Raw genomic sequence first — 14,735 nt, 5'->3', positions numbered from 1 at the left:
ATGCTGGAGACATTCTGGCAACATATCAGCAGTAATGTGTATAATATATATACACATACATGTGTGTTCGTATACATATCTTTTTTGGAAAATTTCTTCTCAACAGAAAACCTGTTCAAATGGCATAATTTCAGCTAAAAGGAACTCTTTCTTTCCATATTATAAACGCTAGTGTAAAGAATTGTTATGGAATCACTTAAGTATAATGAAGCTTTATTTTGATTTTGACTATCTTTTACTTAAAGAATTGTGGCACTATTCTTCTTTTCACCCCTGAGGTATTTCATAAGAATAAAGAGTTACTGGGCATCACTCCATTGCAAAGTGATTTGGTCTTCGCTAAAATGATTCTGGATGAATATATTAGTATTCATATGGGTTTTGTGAATTGCCATAGGTCTGTCATTGTTATACAGTATCATTTAAGCAGAAAAGAAAGGGCACCTAAAGGAGGCTTATTTAAGAAGTTATTAGTTCCCCCCCCCTCCCCAAAAAATTGGTATTTAAATGTATAGCGCTGAAAAAGAAATGTGCTCATTTCAATAAAGAACAAATCTTTCTAAAGTCACCCTTACAGGCAATACAATGCAATTTTATGGAGTAGGCTAATGAGTTCTTACATATATTTTCAGTTTCAAGGTGGAAATCATTAGAAACTTAGAAATAAAGAAATCATCTAATTAACATGTTCTGAGATGAATCTTAACATCCAATTAGTCTCTTGATTTGAAACAGTCTGGTAACAACATAACAGTCAGCAATATCTATTGCGGGAATTGAGAGAAAATAAGCAGTGTTCAAGTGTTGGGTTTTTGTTTTGGTTTGGTTGGGATTTTGCTGTTCTTACTCACCATACAACAGTCTACTGCCTAGGTTTATCACACTCAAACATCTAAACAAACAGAGAACTAAACCAAGAGAAGGGCCGGAAATTCTAAATTCTGGCAGGATTAAAGGTTACAAGTAAGAATTTAAACAGCTGTTTGACAATTTCTTCCATTCTATAGATATGTTAGACCAGTCAGAGACCATGTTTGCTGTGAATTCTCTTAGCTTTACACTCACTTTCAGAGATGTTGTCCTTTAAGCCAATGTCTCATTTTTTGTTTTTAATTTTTTTCCTAAATGATATATATCCATAGGCTTTGGACAGCAAACAAATTCCTAACATGGAGCTTGAGCCTGTTCCCACTGAAATCCATGACAGTTCAATGGGAGGAGGGTCAACAACTTCAGCAACTTTGTAACTGAAAATTTAAGGTCAGCAAGCCAAAGATGACTGTAAAGCTCACTGGATCTTGAGTTTAACCTGTTTCAGAGTGCAAATATTGAGATGTATTCTCTCTGTACCAATGTCTTGCTTCCCCCGCATGATGGAGAAGGATCCCTCAGGCTAAAATTACACCAGACCTATCCACATTTGGAGTGGATTACCCAGCTTAAGGAGGGAAGGATAGTCTTGTAATTAAAGCACAGGGCTTGGAACCAGAAGAGCTGGATTCTAATCCTGCTCTGTCAGGGACTTGTTCAACTTTGGGCAAGCTATTTAATCATTCTAGGCCCCACTTTTACCATCAGTAACATGGAAATAAACATTTACCTACTTCATGACATTAACATATATAGAAAAGCTTTGAGATCATTGAACAGAAGGCATTAGAGAAATGCTAGCTATTATTAAGGTTCCCAAACCACTACCTAGTTATGATTGCAGATAGATAGATAATGGCAGCAATAACAGACAACGGGGAAGGCTTTCTTGACAGCTAATTACTGGCTCAATGAGTTGACAGTTTCAAGCTTGATTCAGGTCTTCAACTATTTTAGCCAATCACTATGAGGAAAAAAAAAAGTTGTCATATATTAGTTCTGTATTATTATTGCAGATGGACCTGATAGCCCTACAGATTTATAATCCTCATATTACAGAAGTAGTAAAAGTGAGAAAGGGGCAAATAGGGGTAAAAATCAATTAACTTGAGCAAGCAGTGGCCTGGATTTGATCCTGATGACAACAGTAAAGAAATCACTCTTTTTACTGTTCGTCGAAGGGGGAAAGGAGCATAACATTGGAAAGGTGTATGTGAGTCCTAACATAGGCATGACAGGAAAGGTGAAAGATTTTAATAATGTATGTAGACAGAATGGACACATTTTCATACATATAACCTGAAGGTTGTTGAGAGCTCAAAATGAAGAAGGAATAATTAGATACATTTAGTATAAATCCTCAGCAAACAGATCATGAAAAATATTGGAATAAAACAACATCAAGAAAATCAAGGGAAATAAATGGTAGTAGGCTAAGAGGACAGAGTTAATCTCACTCAGATAGGATGTGAAAGACTGGAACCATCTATGTTAAATAGCCAGTGAAGCGATGGTACAGTTTGTGATACCAACAAGAACATAGAAAGCCCTGCATAGTAGTGTGTATTAGAAGCCGAAGTGGTATCTTCCAGCAGTGGCCTGACAGAGGCTGCTTCTGTTGCTGCTGCTGCTAATGATGAATACCATATGCTTGGCTCTTACTATTACAAAGTGGAGCTACATTGCTACTACAGATGAGTGAATATCGTATTTTCTCTTTTTCAAATGTAAAAGTTTATGTCCAAGTATAATTCCCTGAAACTAAGAAGTAGGCAATATTGTTTTTAAAACTGAAACATTCCCTGACAATTTCCTTTTTCAGCTTTTCATAATCTTAACACACTTTGCTCAGCCCTTGCTGTTCCTAAATATTGTGCTCTTCCTTTCCTACAATCACTATATCTTCTCTTTCCTGCTTAGCTGTTAACAGTTAACTTGATTATTTTGATACTACGTTAGCTTTCTTCCTATTATTTTGATCCAGTTAAAGTTATTGTAATTAAAGTAAGAAACATAGTTCTGGCTGCATGGATTTTGGGAGATATTCATAGGCAGTAAAGAGATGGATACATGTATAAATCTAATACGTGCATCACCTTAGTCAGTGTACTTTTGCTGTTATATATTTATTTCATTGTTACAAGAAAAACTTGTTTTGTGAAAACCACATTACTTTCTCTTGTTAACATCCAGTGGGAAATTTACCTAATAGTTCTATTTATCTATTTATTTATTTACCTTTAGAATAGTCTTAAAGGTGCCACAGGACCCTCTGTTGCTTTTTACATGTTAAAATAGTTATTGGACAGCTTACTTTTGGCTGGTGGGGTTTTGCCATCAAAGTTGATCAGATCTATGAATGTGCAGTCAATTAAGTTAATTTGCGTATTGCCATCTTATTGGTTCAAATACTACACAAGTGATTTTAAAATGTCTTATTTGCCAACTGACATCACAGCTGTGAAATGGGAGGAGGTTTGTTTTTTGCTAACAACATTTCTGCTCTATTTCTTAAATAAGTTAACATAAATAAATACTGTGAGAGGGATTAGCTGAATGTTACACATGCTACAGATTGTGAAACAAACCAATGCTGATTTCAGGTTTTGCTGTGACTGTTGCTACCTCTGCTGATCCAGTAATGTTTAGTTTTACTGGGCTACTGTCAAATAGAACCATACCCTGGAGGAATGGTATAGGAACAGGTACAAGGACAGTGACACAATAGAATACCACAGAAGACACCCACCCCCCCCCCTTTCACTTTCCTTCCAACGAGACCTTCAGGCTTGTTGCAAAGAAAAGAAAAACTAGAACACTAACAGCAGGCCCTAAACACAGAGAGAACCCGTTAGGGTACCTGTACCCATTTATTTCAAGCCACAACAATTTCCCAGCCACCTGTGAATAAAAATAGCACTAGAAAGATCCAGTTATTGTGAATCAGAGTCCTGGGGGAAAAGTAAAGCTAATGGCTCAGGCACTTAGCCTGCGGGGAAGGAGTAGTGTACTACTTTCTCTATATGTTCAAAAACTACAGGGGATCATCTTCACACGCTTGTGTAGGCTCCTGTCAGCTGTCATTGGACCAAATTAACTCCTAGTGTAACTCCTCGGAAATTAATAGTTACATCAGGGATACATTTGGCTCACAGAGTTAAACAAATGCATTGCAGATAAGAAGAAATGGTACAGTATGTGTGATTTTTTCATTGATGCCTCTGCAATATACTCCTCATACAGATTGTTTACCTTGCAGTGCTCTCGGAAAAATGTCTCACTATTTTCCTATTAGATTTTCTACCAGTTCATCCTCTTTTGCTGTGATGTTACTAGGACATCTCTTGGTCCAACTCCAGCCTATCATTTTAATGAAATATATTTAAGTACTAAACATGAAACTTTAACCAGATGAGCATCATTTGTGTAGCTGCAGACATTCGCAGATGTATGAGCCTATGTATTTACCAGGAATGTATGACTAAAACTAAGGACACTCTAGATTGCATGAATAAGAATATATAAAGAGAAAAGATAGGTCCAAATCATTTCACCAGATCGGGTCTCCCTCAAACTTTGGAAGCTCTGATTGACCATAATGTGAAACTGGATCCAAATTCTGCAGCCGGCACCATACATTCTGCTCAGCACCAACACCCGAGACCCAAACACCCCAAACATGTGGAAGTTTGGAATTTGGTTTTGAATTTTTCAGTATGGCCCCATCTCTAGTAAAAAGTTGTTGCTAGATTTGAGCAGTTTATGAAACTACACATTTAGACCCTAAGCCTGCAAACACCCACAAGTGCTTGTAGTATTTCCTCTGTGATTAAGCCAACGGGACTACTCATGAGAGGAATCACTGTATTTTGCAGGATCAGGTCCTGAAAGCTTGATGTTTATCAGCTCTGAAAGTGATGCTTCACTTTTTTTCAAAACCCTCAACATTCAACAGACTCAGAGTTAAGAGTCAGCGTAATAAAAATAAAGCTACATGTCACTCTACTGTATGCTGGATGGAAACACAAACTTTGCCAAGTATGGAAGCCAACTGGGCTGCTGAAATTAGGATAAAGTTCAAAACAAAGTCTCTATAGTGTCTCTTTCCTTTATGCATGTGTCCCACCTGTACATGCCTTGCTAGTTAAGTCCAAAGCGATGTTGTGTCAGTAAAACAGAGAGAAAACATGGGACTGTGAATTGAGAAATAAAACATTATTGGAGTTCAAAGCGGAGGAGGACAAAGTTTTGTGAAATATAAACAAGTTTTCACCTTCCTTTCAAAAAGGAAACAAATGATCCCCAAAATATACCTTTCGTATGTGGTTATTTGGCTTTTTTAATTTTAAACTTGCTTTTTTCCAAAACTTTTTTCTTGCTTTTCTTTTTTAAAAATTTCTCCACCCATAACTAATAAGCAAGAAAGCAGGAGAGAATTGCTACCATGACACTCAGATACCAGTGATAAAGGATGCATTAATGAAACTTAAATAGATTAGCTAGGTTTTCAGTTTGGTATGCAGCCCTTGATAAATCATCATAAAAGGGGGAAATCGGATAAATAAAATGCTGACTGCTCTTTTAGGACAATGAATTCATGTTTTTAACATATGTAGCTCATCTGTCATTGAACGGATCGTATATATTTAGAAACACAAGATGGGTGAAGTTACATGCTGGTTACCTTATCCAGATATTACGGGGAACTCTGTGAAACTCAAAAGCTTGTCCCTACCACCAACAGTAGCTGGTCCAATAAAAGATATTACCTCAGTCACCTCGTCCCTTTCATATCCTGAGACCAATGTGGCTACAGCAACATTGCAAACAAGTATATATTTATATGGTCATCAGTGTATTTATAAATATATATCTTTGTGTTTGTTTTGGAAAGAGATAAGAAGCATTCGCTCAAATATTGCTCTTTAAATACATTTGGTCTCCACAGTTAGCCTTCTTCCATAACTAAGTTTGGAGCAGTAATAATTTATTGCAACCCAATGTGGGAATGGCTTACAAGCCTTTTTATCTACAAAGCAATTGATTTCAAAATGGAAGATTATTGAGTCAACACTTCAAGACTGCTATTCTCCACTGACAGTAGTCTTGGGCTACCAGAGAACTCCATTCTCCCTTGTATCATAAAATGATGACTCTAATGATGCATTTATTCTTCATTCCTTTGCTGTGGAGTATGTTGCAACAGGAAAAAAATAATAAGAGTGTAAATGGAAAAGCCATTTTAACATGGGATATTGGAACAAGCACTCTATTTTCTTGTTTTTCTCTTTATACTCCTTTTTCTACTTCTCTTTCAACACTATGCTACTTTTCCACAGAATTTACTTTCATAGTTTATAACTCATACAGCGATAACATAAATTTGTATTAAATCTAAGGCTTAAGAGACAGAATACAAACCCCACTGAGAGTTATTTGCATTTTCTTTGTTCTCTTTTTCATTCTTACTAATGTATTTCATAATAAATGTACTGTGGGTATTTTATTTATATTCTCCATTTCTATTGTATAATATAATCCAATAAAAATAATTTAAACAAACCTGCTCAGTGTATGTATATATTATTTAGTCCACCACTAAGATGCATCCACCTCTGGGTTGAAAATGTGTCAACTGTTTGACAGAGCATATCCGTATTATACCATTGTTTAAGACAGGAAACATTCTATCTATTTTGAAGTGCAAAGGAAAGTTAGGTGGGCAAAACTAGAATTTAGCCAACATACCACAATTAATATTCTTTTGCCAAAAAAAGAAACCACAAGTACAGTAGTCAGTAACTTAGTTTTACGTGTCATTCAAATGATGGCATCTGAGGTATTCCCTCTAATTAGAATAGGGAATATCTCACAATACTAGTAATCCCTTACCTAAATAAAATAGTCTCAAAGAAAACAAAACAAACAAGCAAAACTCTTACAGGGAATCCACTCTATGAGGTTCCCTTAAGAAATGGTCACTTGCAGACAAATAGACTGGGCAGACCAGTTTGGAAAAAGTATGAACAGCCCACCCTCATTTCTAGAAACAAACTCCAGTTGTATTCTTAATGTTCTAAACTGTCCAGAAACCTTATTTTCCTTTCCATTTTCAAGCTGGGAATGCTTCATGAAAGGTTCTTCTCAAAACATTTCTGGGTATATCCAGAAGCGGATATTATGGTAAACTCATGAGAAATCCTGTTTGCAAGTGATTTCCATCCCAAGAGCCAGAGGTGAGCTATTTGGAGACAATAACAAAATGCCTTACCTGCATACTGATTTATTCAGAGAATTAGAAGCAAGATCTGTCACAGAGAATGTGCTCGTGACATAGATTCATAGACTTTTAAGGTCAGAAGGGACCACCATGATCATCTAGTCTGACCTCATGCCCATTGCAGGCCACAGAACCTCATCCACCCACTACTGTAATGGACCCTAACCTCTGCTGAGTTACTGATGTCTTCAAATTATGATCTAAAGACTTCAAGTTACAGAGAATCAAACAAGAGTTAACTTGTTTCTCTGTAACTGGATGGAGGGGAGGTTAAGGATGGAGGAGGCAACTGCATGTCTCATGGCAGAGGGCAGGGCCGGCTCCAGGCACCAGGCAACCAAGCATGTGCTTGGGGCAGCACCTGGTAAGGGGCGGCCAATCTTGGGGTGGCAGGGGGCAGCGCGGCACGGCGCTCGGGGGGGGGGGGGGCTTCAGCAGTGCAGCGCTCCACGGGGGGTGGGGGTGTTCGGCAGCTCGGCGGGGGGTGTTCGGCAGTGCAGCGGGGGGGGCGGGGGCTGGTTGGTGGCGCGGCGCTCAGCGGGGGTTGCGGTGGTGCAGCACTCCGCGGGGGATGTTCAGCAGTGCAGCGGGGGGGGGCGGGGGCTGTTCGGCGGCACGGCACTTGGCGGGGGGTGTTCAGCGGTGCTCCACTCAGCAGGGGATGTTTGGTGGTGCTCCGCATGGGGGGGTTCAGCAGCGCGGTGGGGACGGGGGGTGTTCGGCAGCGCGGCGCTCGGCGGGGGGGGTTTGGCGGCCCAGCACTTGGTGGGGGAGGTGTTACGGCGGGGCTGTGCTTTTTTTTGCTGCTTGGGGCGGCAAACACATTAGAGCCAGCCCTGGCAGAGGGCCAAGTGCCAGAGGAAAAAGTGAGGCTGTGGAAAACCCATGAAGTTAAACAAGAGGCCAGAGAGGTAATCACTAGAGAAGGAAGGAAAAGAAGATAAAATGGAGGAGAACCTCATGCTGGACCAATTGAATTCTGGATAAGATTTTCAAAATTGTTTAGGGGATTCACACACACAATTAAAATTAAAGGGAATTAGGTATCCAAGTCCTTTAGGCAGTTTTGAAAATCCCATGCTCCCTTTTTAAAGAAGTCTCCTTGACTTGAGATAGAGGATTGGGCACGTGGAGAGATGGCAGAGCAGGGAAAGAGGATTGAGGAGAGAATTAAATTTGGCAATAGGTTATTGGAGCAGGATTCATTAAGGCCCCGATTGGGCCAGGTACTTAATCTTGTGCCTAGCTTTAGCACTTGAATAGTCCCAACGTCTTCTGTGGAAATATTCATGTATCGACTGTTAGGGACATGTTTAAGTAACTTGTTGAATTAGGGCCAAAGAGGGAAAGCAGAGATGTTTGGTAAGGAAAATCCTTGTGAGGAAGGAAGAGAACAATTTCAGAGTAGCAGCCGTGTTAGTCTGTATCCGCAAAAAGAAGAACAGGAGGACTTGTGGCACCTTAGAGACTAACAAATTTATTAGAGCATAAGCTTTCGTGGACTACAGCCCATTTCTTCGGATGCATATATATGTTTATAGTGAAGGAAGCCCATGATCCCTGGATCCCATTATATACATAATAATTAATAATGACCTATTTTTCCCACCCGGGATTTTAAAATGCTTTAGTCACTTTAAGTTCACACTAAAAATAGGATGCTGGAGAACAAAGAACATTTTTTCTCAGTTAAAAATGCGAGCTTACTCACTAGCTGGGGTTTCCCCAGCTCTGTGCTTTAGTACAAAGAGCTATTATGACAAAATATGAAATGAACAATCAATGGCAGACATTTTTAGATAAAAATTTAATAACGTAATATTTACCGATTCCATCAGTCAAGACAGATAAAGAGAACAAGACTTTATAGCGAGAAACATACCCAAGAAACTTACAGCAACAACAAAAACAAAAGTACAGCTAGCGTAGGCACCATTTGTTGACCTAAAATCTATATTCATTTAATTCTATGCAGTAGACATGGAACTTATTTTCTTTACTGATATGGCCTTTAGGATCTCTAATTTCAATGATAAAATTACATTTACTTGACAGCATTCAGGACTTATTTACATTGTATATTTTAAACCACCTAATTCTGTCTCCTGTACACAATTTTAACGATGTAGAGTAATATGGAGCTTCCTAGCTGCCTAAACGTGCAGCCAGCCTGATGGGATATTCCCCTGCTGAGGCACTGTGCACAGATCAAGCCTATCAATAATGCTTGGCTCACAATCATAGCCCAGACGTCTTACGTTTCCATCTGCGTCATGAATCTGATTTAAATTCAAAGCAAAGATTTGCATCCCTAGTGAAGAAGAGCAATTGCTCTTTAAACAACTTTTGTAAATACTTCCTGTACTAACAAGGGAGCTTAGCGTTTACTTAGGTAAAATAAAGAAGACAGACAGACCTCCCCACACCCCACTTTGGTCCCAAGATTCAACAATGAACAAGAGTCTGAAAAGAATTTAGAATGTTGGAAGTGCCAAAGGTAACCCTTGGAGATGTGTATATTGTGTTGTCATGTAAAAGATCTCGAGTGATAAAGGAACTGAACCCACTTATTACTGGTTTCATGCTAATCTGAACCAATGACTAACTAGACTTTGAATGGTATCATGTCACCAGCAATAATTAATTCACCTCTTACTTCCCTAAACATGCTAGGAATTAATTTCAAATACTAAAATTAATTTGGCAGTAGAAGATATGGAAATGTTCAGAGTTACCTGGCAATCATTTTGAGGTCTTATCTTGGCTGCAGTATACTGTACTTTGTGTGCTGTCCCCCAGAGGCAGAGCTACTGGCTCAGAAACTGTGTCACTGCAAAAATTTAAGTTGCTCTGTCCTATTGGAAACGTTTTCATAGCACGCTGTCTTTATTTTGAGGAAGCAGCAGTCAGACATGCAAGAATGTGAAAGTGCATACCTTGTTGGCATCCTAAATAAAAAAAAATTAAATGTGTGAAGTATTTTAAAGGGGAGCCTAATCAAAGTCCAGTCTGTTTCGTAATGAAAGTGAATTCTGTTTTGTAAGTGATTTTTTAATTAAAATTTTCACATTTGGACATTGCAATCCTTCTAAAACTATGTTCACTGAAGCCTAAATTGCAATTAATATGTAAAGAGATTTACACACAAACAACCGTAGCTTGTTTAAAAGTATTCCTAGTGGTTTTCCTTTTCACTAATGTGGCCAACATTCACATGATTATATTTTCTGTTCCTTTCACAATTGTGTGCCTGCACTTTATTTAACTTATTTATTTATTTTAGGCCAATGGCCTGCGATCATCCTGATAGATGAAACTGACAAATTTTTAAGTCAGGGAATTTGGCTCAGGGCTTCAGATATTGGATGGGTGTTAAATGGGAAAAAAAATCATGATTTTAAACTGCTCCATTTAGTAAATAACACTCCCATTGCACAATCCTAGAGGGAATAAATCTTTTCAAATCGACAAAAAAGAATTTGATTCTTGTATAAGGATGTTCCCAGGCCCTTTGCAGTAATTCACTGAAGGCTGAGACAGGTTTTAAACTAACTTATTTATTTAAGTAAAAACAAGAAATTACTCATGAAATGAACACAGTACTGATGCTGCCATAACTAGAGAATATTTTCAGCTAATGTACTTCTAAGTAGCCCAAAACATTTTGTAGATACATATTGATTTCAGTGAAGTCTGACAGGAAGGTTTGTGAAGTCCAGGTTGGTCTCGACAGACACTTCTGACCAGACAGAGAGAGACCCCTGAAATCAACAATCTGACCTTTGCAATTTGAAAATGGATGTTTCAACACAATTCCATTTTGTGAAAGTGATTGGAAGTGTTTGTTATCTTTCCAATGTGGAATTAAAATTTTCAAAAACTCAGAAGTTGCCCACAAAATGGAGTTTTTTTCCTCTGGCCAGCTCTATCTGTAATTTAGCCTGGCTGCAATCTCAGTCACTGCAACTGGTTCTTGTCTGCAAGTTTTTGACAGTCACCAGGAAGTGGAACATTGCATAGTGTGTTGCAGGATAGGTGGCAACTTTAACTTCCTGGTGAAGCTTAAGGCCAAGATTCTTTGGTACATTGGAGTAGTGCAAAGCTGTGGTTTTAATTGGTCACAGGATGATCAGTCCAGCATAAGCTACCATGGTATCACTTACACCACCACCTCTTTCTATATCTCTTGCATCACATTAGTGAAAAGTGTAAAGGTTCCATTCATTCATGATGAATTCCTGGGGTTAAGTTAATTAGTTGTAAAGTATCTTTATGATGCTATGCTGGATGTTTTGGTGACATTAGCAGCTGGGTCATTTCAGAGCAGTCTTCAAGCCACTCTAAAGGTATACTGGGGACCGGACTGGTGTCTGACCAGAATTGAAAAGATAGAAGCTGCAAAGGTAAGTTTTTTATGCTCACTCTTGAGCTGAACCATAAGGTCCTCAGCCATAACTAACGATCAAGTCCTCACTCTATACAGCATTGACTTCAGTCATTTAGAAATTGATCTATAACTACTCAAGGAATTGTACATTGGAGTAAAGTGGAACTGAGATAGTTATCTTTCCATTTGGCAAAGGGTTTTAATGGTGTTACCACCCTGCTTATGGTAATAAGTAAAGGACTTTATTTAGAGAGATTCACTTTTATCATTTTTAAAGGATGTTCTCACCAGACAGGTCAGAAAAATCACTCCACTAACTAAACTTGATTTGTGAATTAGAGACTTTTTCCTTGAGTAAAGAAAAGATGCCAAGCCCTTCAAGGAATGGAATTTTGCACATGGCCTGGTTATTATGGATCAGGTTTCTGGTGGGCTTACAACCTACTCCAGTGAAAACATACTTTTTAATTTGCTTTTAGGGTTATTTATTTATTTTATTATTACACTAAGGGTTTATAATTTAACGTCAAACATAATTTTGCACAAATTATGGGACTGCACTGTGATGCTGTAGATAAGCTGTGTGCGCCTAGTTGGCATTGCCTCAAACCAGGTTTTTGAGAAATGGATCACTGATTGGCAAGCTGCCGTAACATAAACTGCTCCATGTAACTTAAAAAAGAATAAGCTATGTTTCACAAGAGTTCAACATTCCGCAAAGAATCCCATCAAATACAGTAAAGAAAAATAGACATCTGTTTAATTTAGCTATATTTACTATTACACATAATACAAACTGCATTTGATGTTAGTTCTTGTGTTAATATTGGCTCCATGCTTCTCTTTAAAATTGCCATTTCCAAATGTTTATGATTTAAGAAAAAAGTGTTACAGGTACTAATTAAAATTTTAATTTACTGGTCATACCACTTCATAAAAATCACACCAATTTTGATTAATTGTAGTTCAGCCATTTCAGAGCTGAAAAAACATGACATTTCAATATGAGGTCATTTTCCCATTCATTCCAGTGGTAAAAGTCCTTCACCACAGCTAGAGAAAGAATAATATAAAATTAAAACATGGAAATGATCAGAGGAAATAATTTTGACAATGAAGTAATTTCCTAGATTGGTTTAAGTTTAACTTCTTTGTCAGTTTTAAATAAAAAAATAAAAAAGAGGCTGTGATTTTATTGAATTTGCATGGTGAATGAGTAATGTGCATATGTAAGAAATGGTGTCAGTTAACTTAAAATCAAACCATATGCTAAAGCCCAAATCGAACAGAACACTACACGAGTAAACCCAAATCAAAACATATAAAAGGGAATTCCAAGCCAAAATGTGTGTCTTGAAAACCAACTGATATGAGTAAATGAATGAGCCACAGAAAGGTAAATGAGATCAAAGACAATATGACTGATAAATGAAAAATGTGGCCTATATTTAATTTTTTTATATTTACTTTATGTTTAAAAATTCTTAACAATATCCTGAATTCCCCATCAGACAAAATTTCCTACGACTTCAAAAGTGATTTTTCCCTGAGTAAAAACTGAAAAAAAACCCCAAAAAGTCAGAATTTTTCCCCAAGGTTTAAGTACATTTAGTTGGTTAAGGTCTGAACTTTCTTATAAGCTTTAAAATACATTTATTGTTTATAGTATTAAAGGTGCCAAATTGACAGGTACTTCAATTAAACTTGTAACATTCTTAAGTATCATGATCCTTATAAAGCCCATTTCTTCAGTGATGCCTGCATGAACTGAGTCAACAATATTTTAATTTACTTTTATTTGTATCAGCAATTCTTTTATCACACCATGTGGTGCATTAATTCTTGCTGAGTCACTTATTTGATTTTATTGATGTTGCTCCATCAATCCTACTATACTGTCTTATTACCTCCCGCACCTCCTGTTTTTTTAGATTATTTGAAATTACTTAGGAATGAGGATCATGTCTTCTTTCCATTTGAGACACCTAGACTACTTTTTGCCACTATGAAATAATATGTAGGAGTCCATGCCCTTTATGACCAAAACTTCAATGATTCATTACAAAGACCACACAACCCTTATTCCATCCCCTTTATGAAATTTGCTGAAACTTAAGAACAACTATAATGCATCCCTCACCTGATTTGCATTATGGCTTCTACATAGCAGACTCTACAATTGTTTCCATATTAAAATCTTTGGAAACAGAAGATCTGTTGCATAGGTTGGTAAAGTGGCATCTCCATCTTGTTAAGGTCATGAATGATTTCCTCATTAAGAATTTGTAAATAGTAGTCTTGTTTTCAGTAGGTCTGACTGCGCGCGCACACACACACACACACACTCTCCTCCCCTCTCCCCTTCCCCCGGACAATATTCCATGATTAGATGATTCCCAGCTGCATATTCATGTCCACACTCTGTTTCCCCTCCATCTCAGTGTAATAAAGAAGCTTCAGTGATCTCCCATAAAGAGTCAGAAATTCTTGGTGGTGTCATTTCTCGCAGGTAACACTGTGAGGAATCTTAACATTTGATTTTGTTATAGTATCAAATGTCTTCTCTACTTTCTATTATTTACTAGTTTAATAACAAAATGGCAAATGACATTCCTATAGTGAATCTTTCAAGTCAGTCCGCAGTTTGAATTGGACTCCTTGCACAGGTGTTTTCTGTGAGTGTTTTTCTTGAAGTTGCTGGAATCATGTGAATGTGAGAATCCACTTTCATGGGGGTGGAGAGAACTTTGTAAATTTCTAGCCCTTGAGATTTTGGAGGAAATGTTGACACTGTGAACCCTGAAGGCTCAAAAACCAGAAGGTAAATAAACAGAACCCAAATTTTGTTTTTAAACCAAACCAATCACAATTTCTTTTTCTGGCCTCACTCATGATTTCTTAAATGCGTTGGGTTAGTGATTGAGAAGGGCAGCAGGATACGGAAGGCATAGTAGTCCAGTGCCCAAGAGACCTTGGTTCTAAGTCCTAGCTGTGCCTCTGATCCAATGTGTGACCTTAGGCAAGTGTCTTTCCTCTCTGTGGGCCACTCTTTCCCCTTCCACCTTTTCTCTGTCTTGTCTATTTAGATTGTAAACTCTTTGGGGCAGAATGGTTATTCATACATTCCAAGGCCAGAAGAGACCATTGTGATCATCTAGTCTAACCTCCTCCATAATACCAGCCACCAAATTTTCCCAG

The sequence above is a fragment of the Chrysemys picta genome, chromosome 11 (assembly GCF_011386835.1).
Source record: "Chrysemys picta bellii isolate R12L10 chromosome 11, ASM1138683v2, whole genome shotgun sequence".
NCBI lineage: Eukaryota > Metazoa > Chordata > Testudines > Emydidae > Chrysemys > Chrysemys picta.
The sequence above is the reverse complement of the archived record's forward strand: the minus strand, read 5'-3'. Positions refer to the sequence as shown.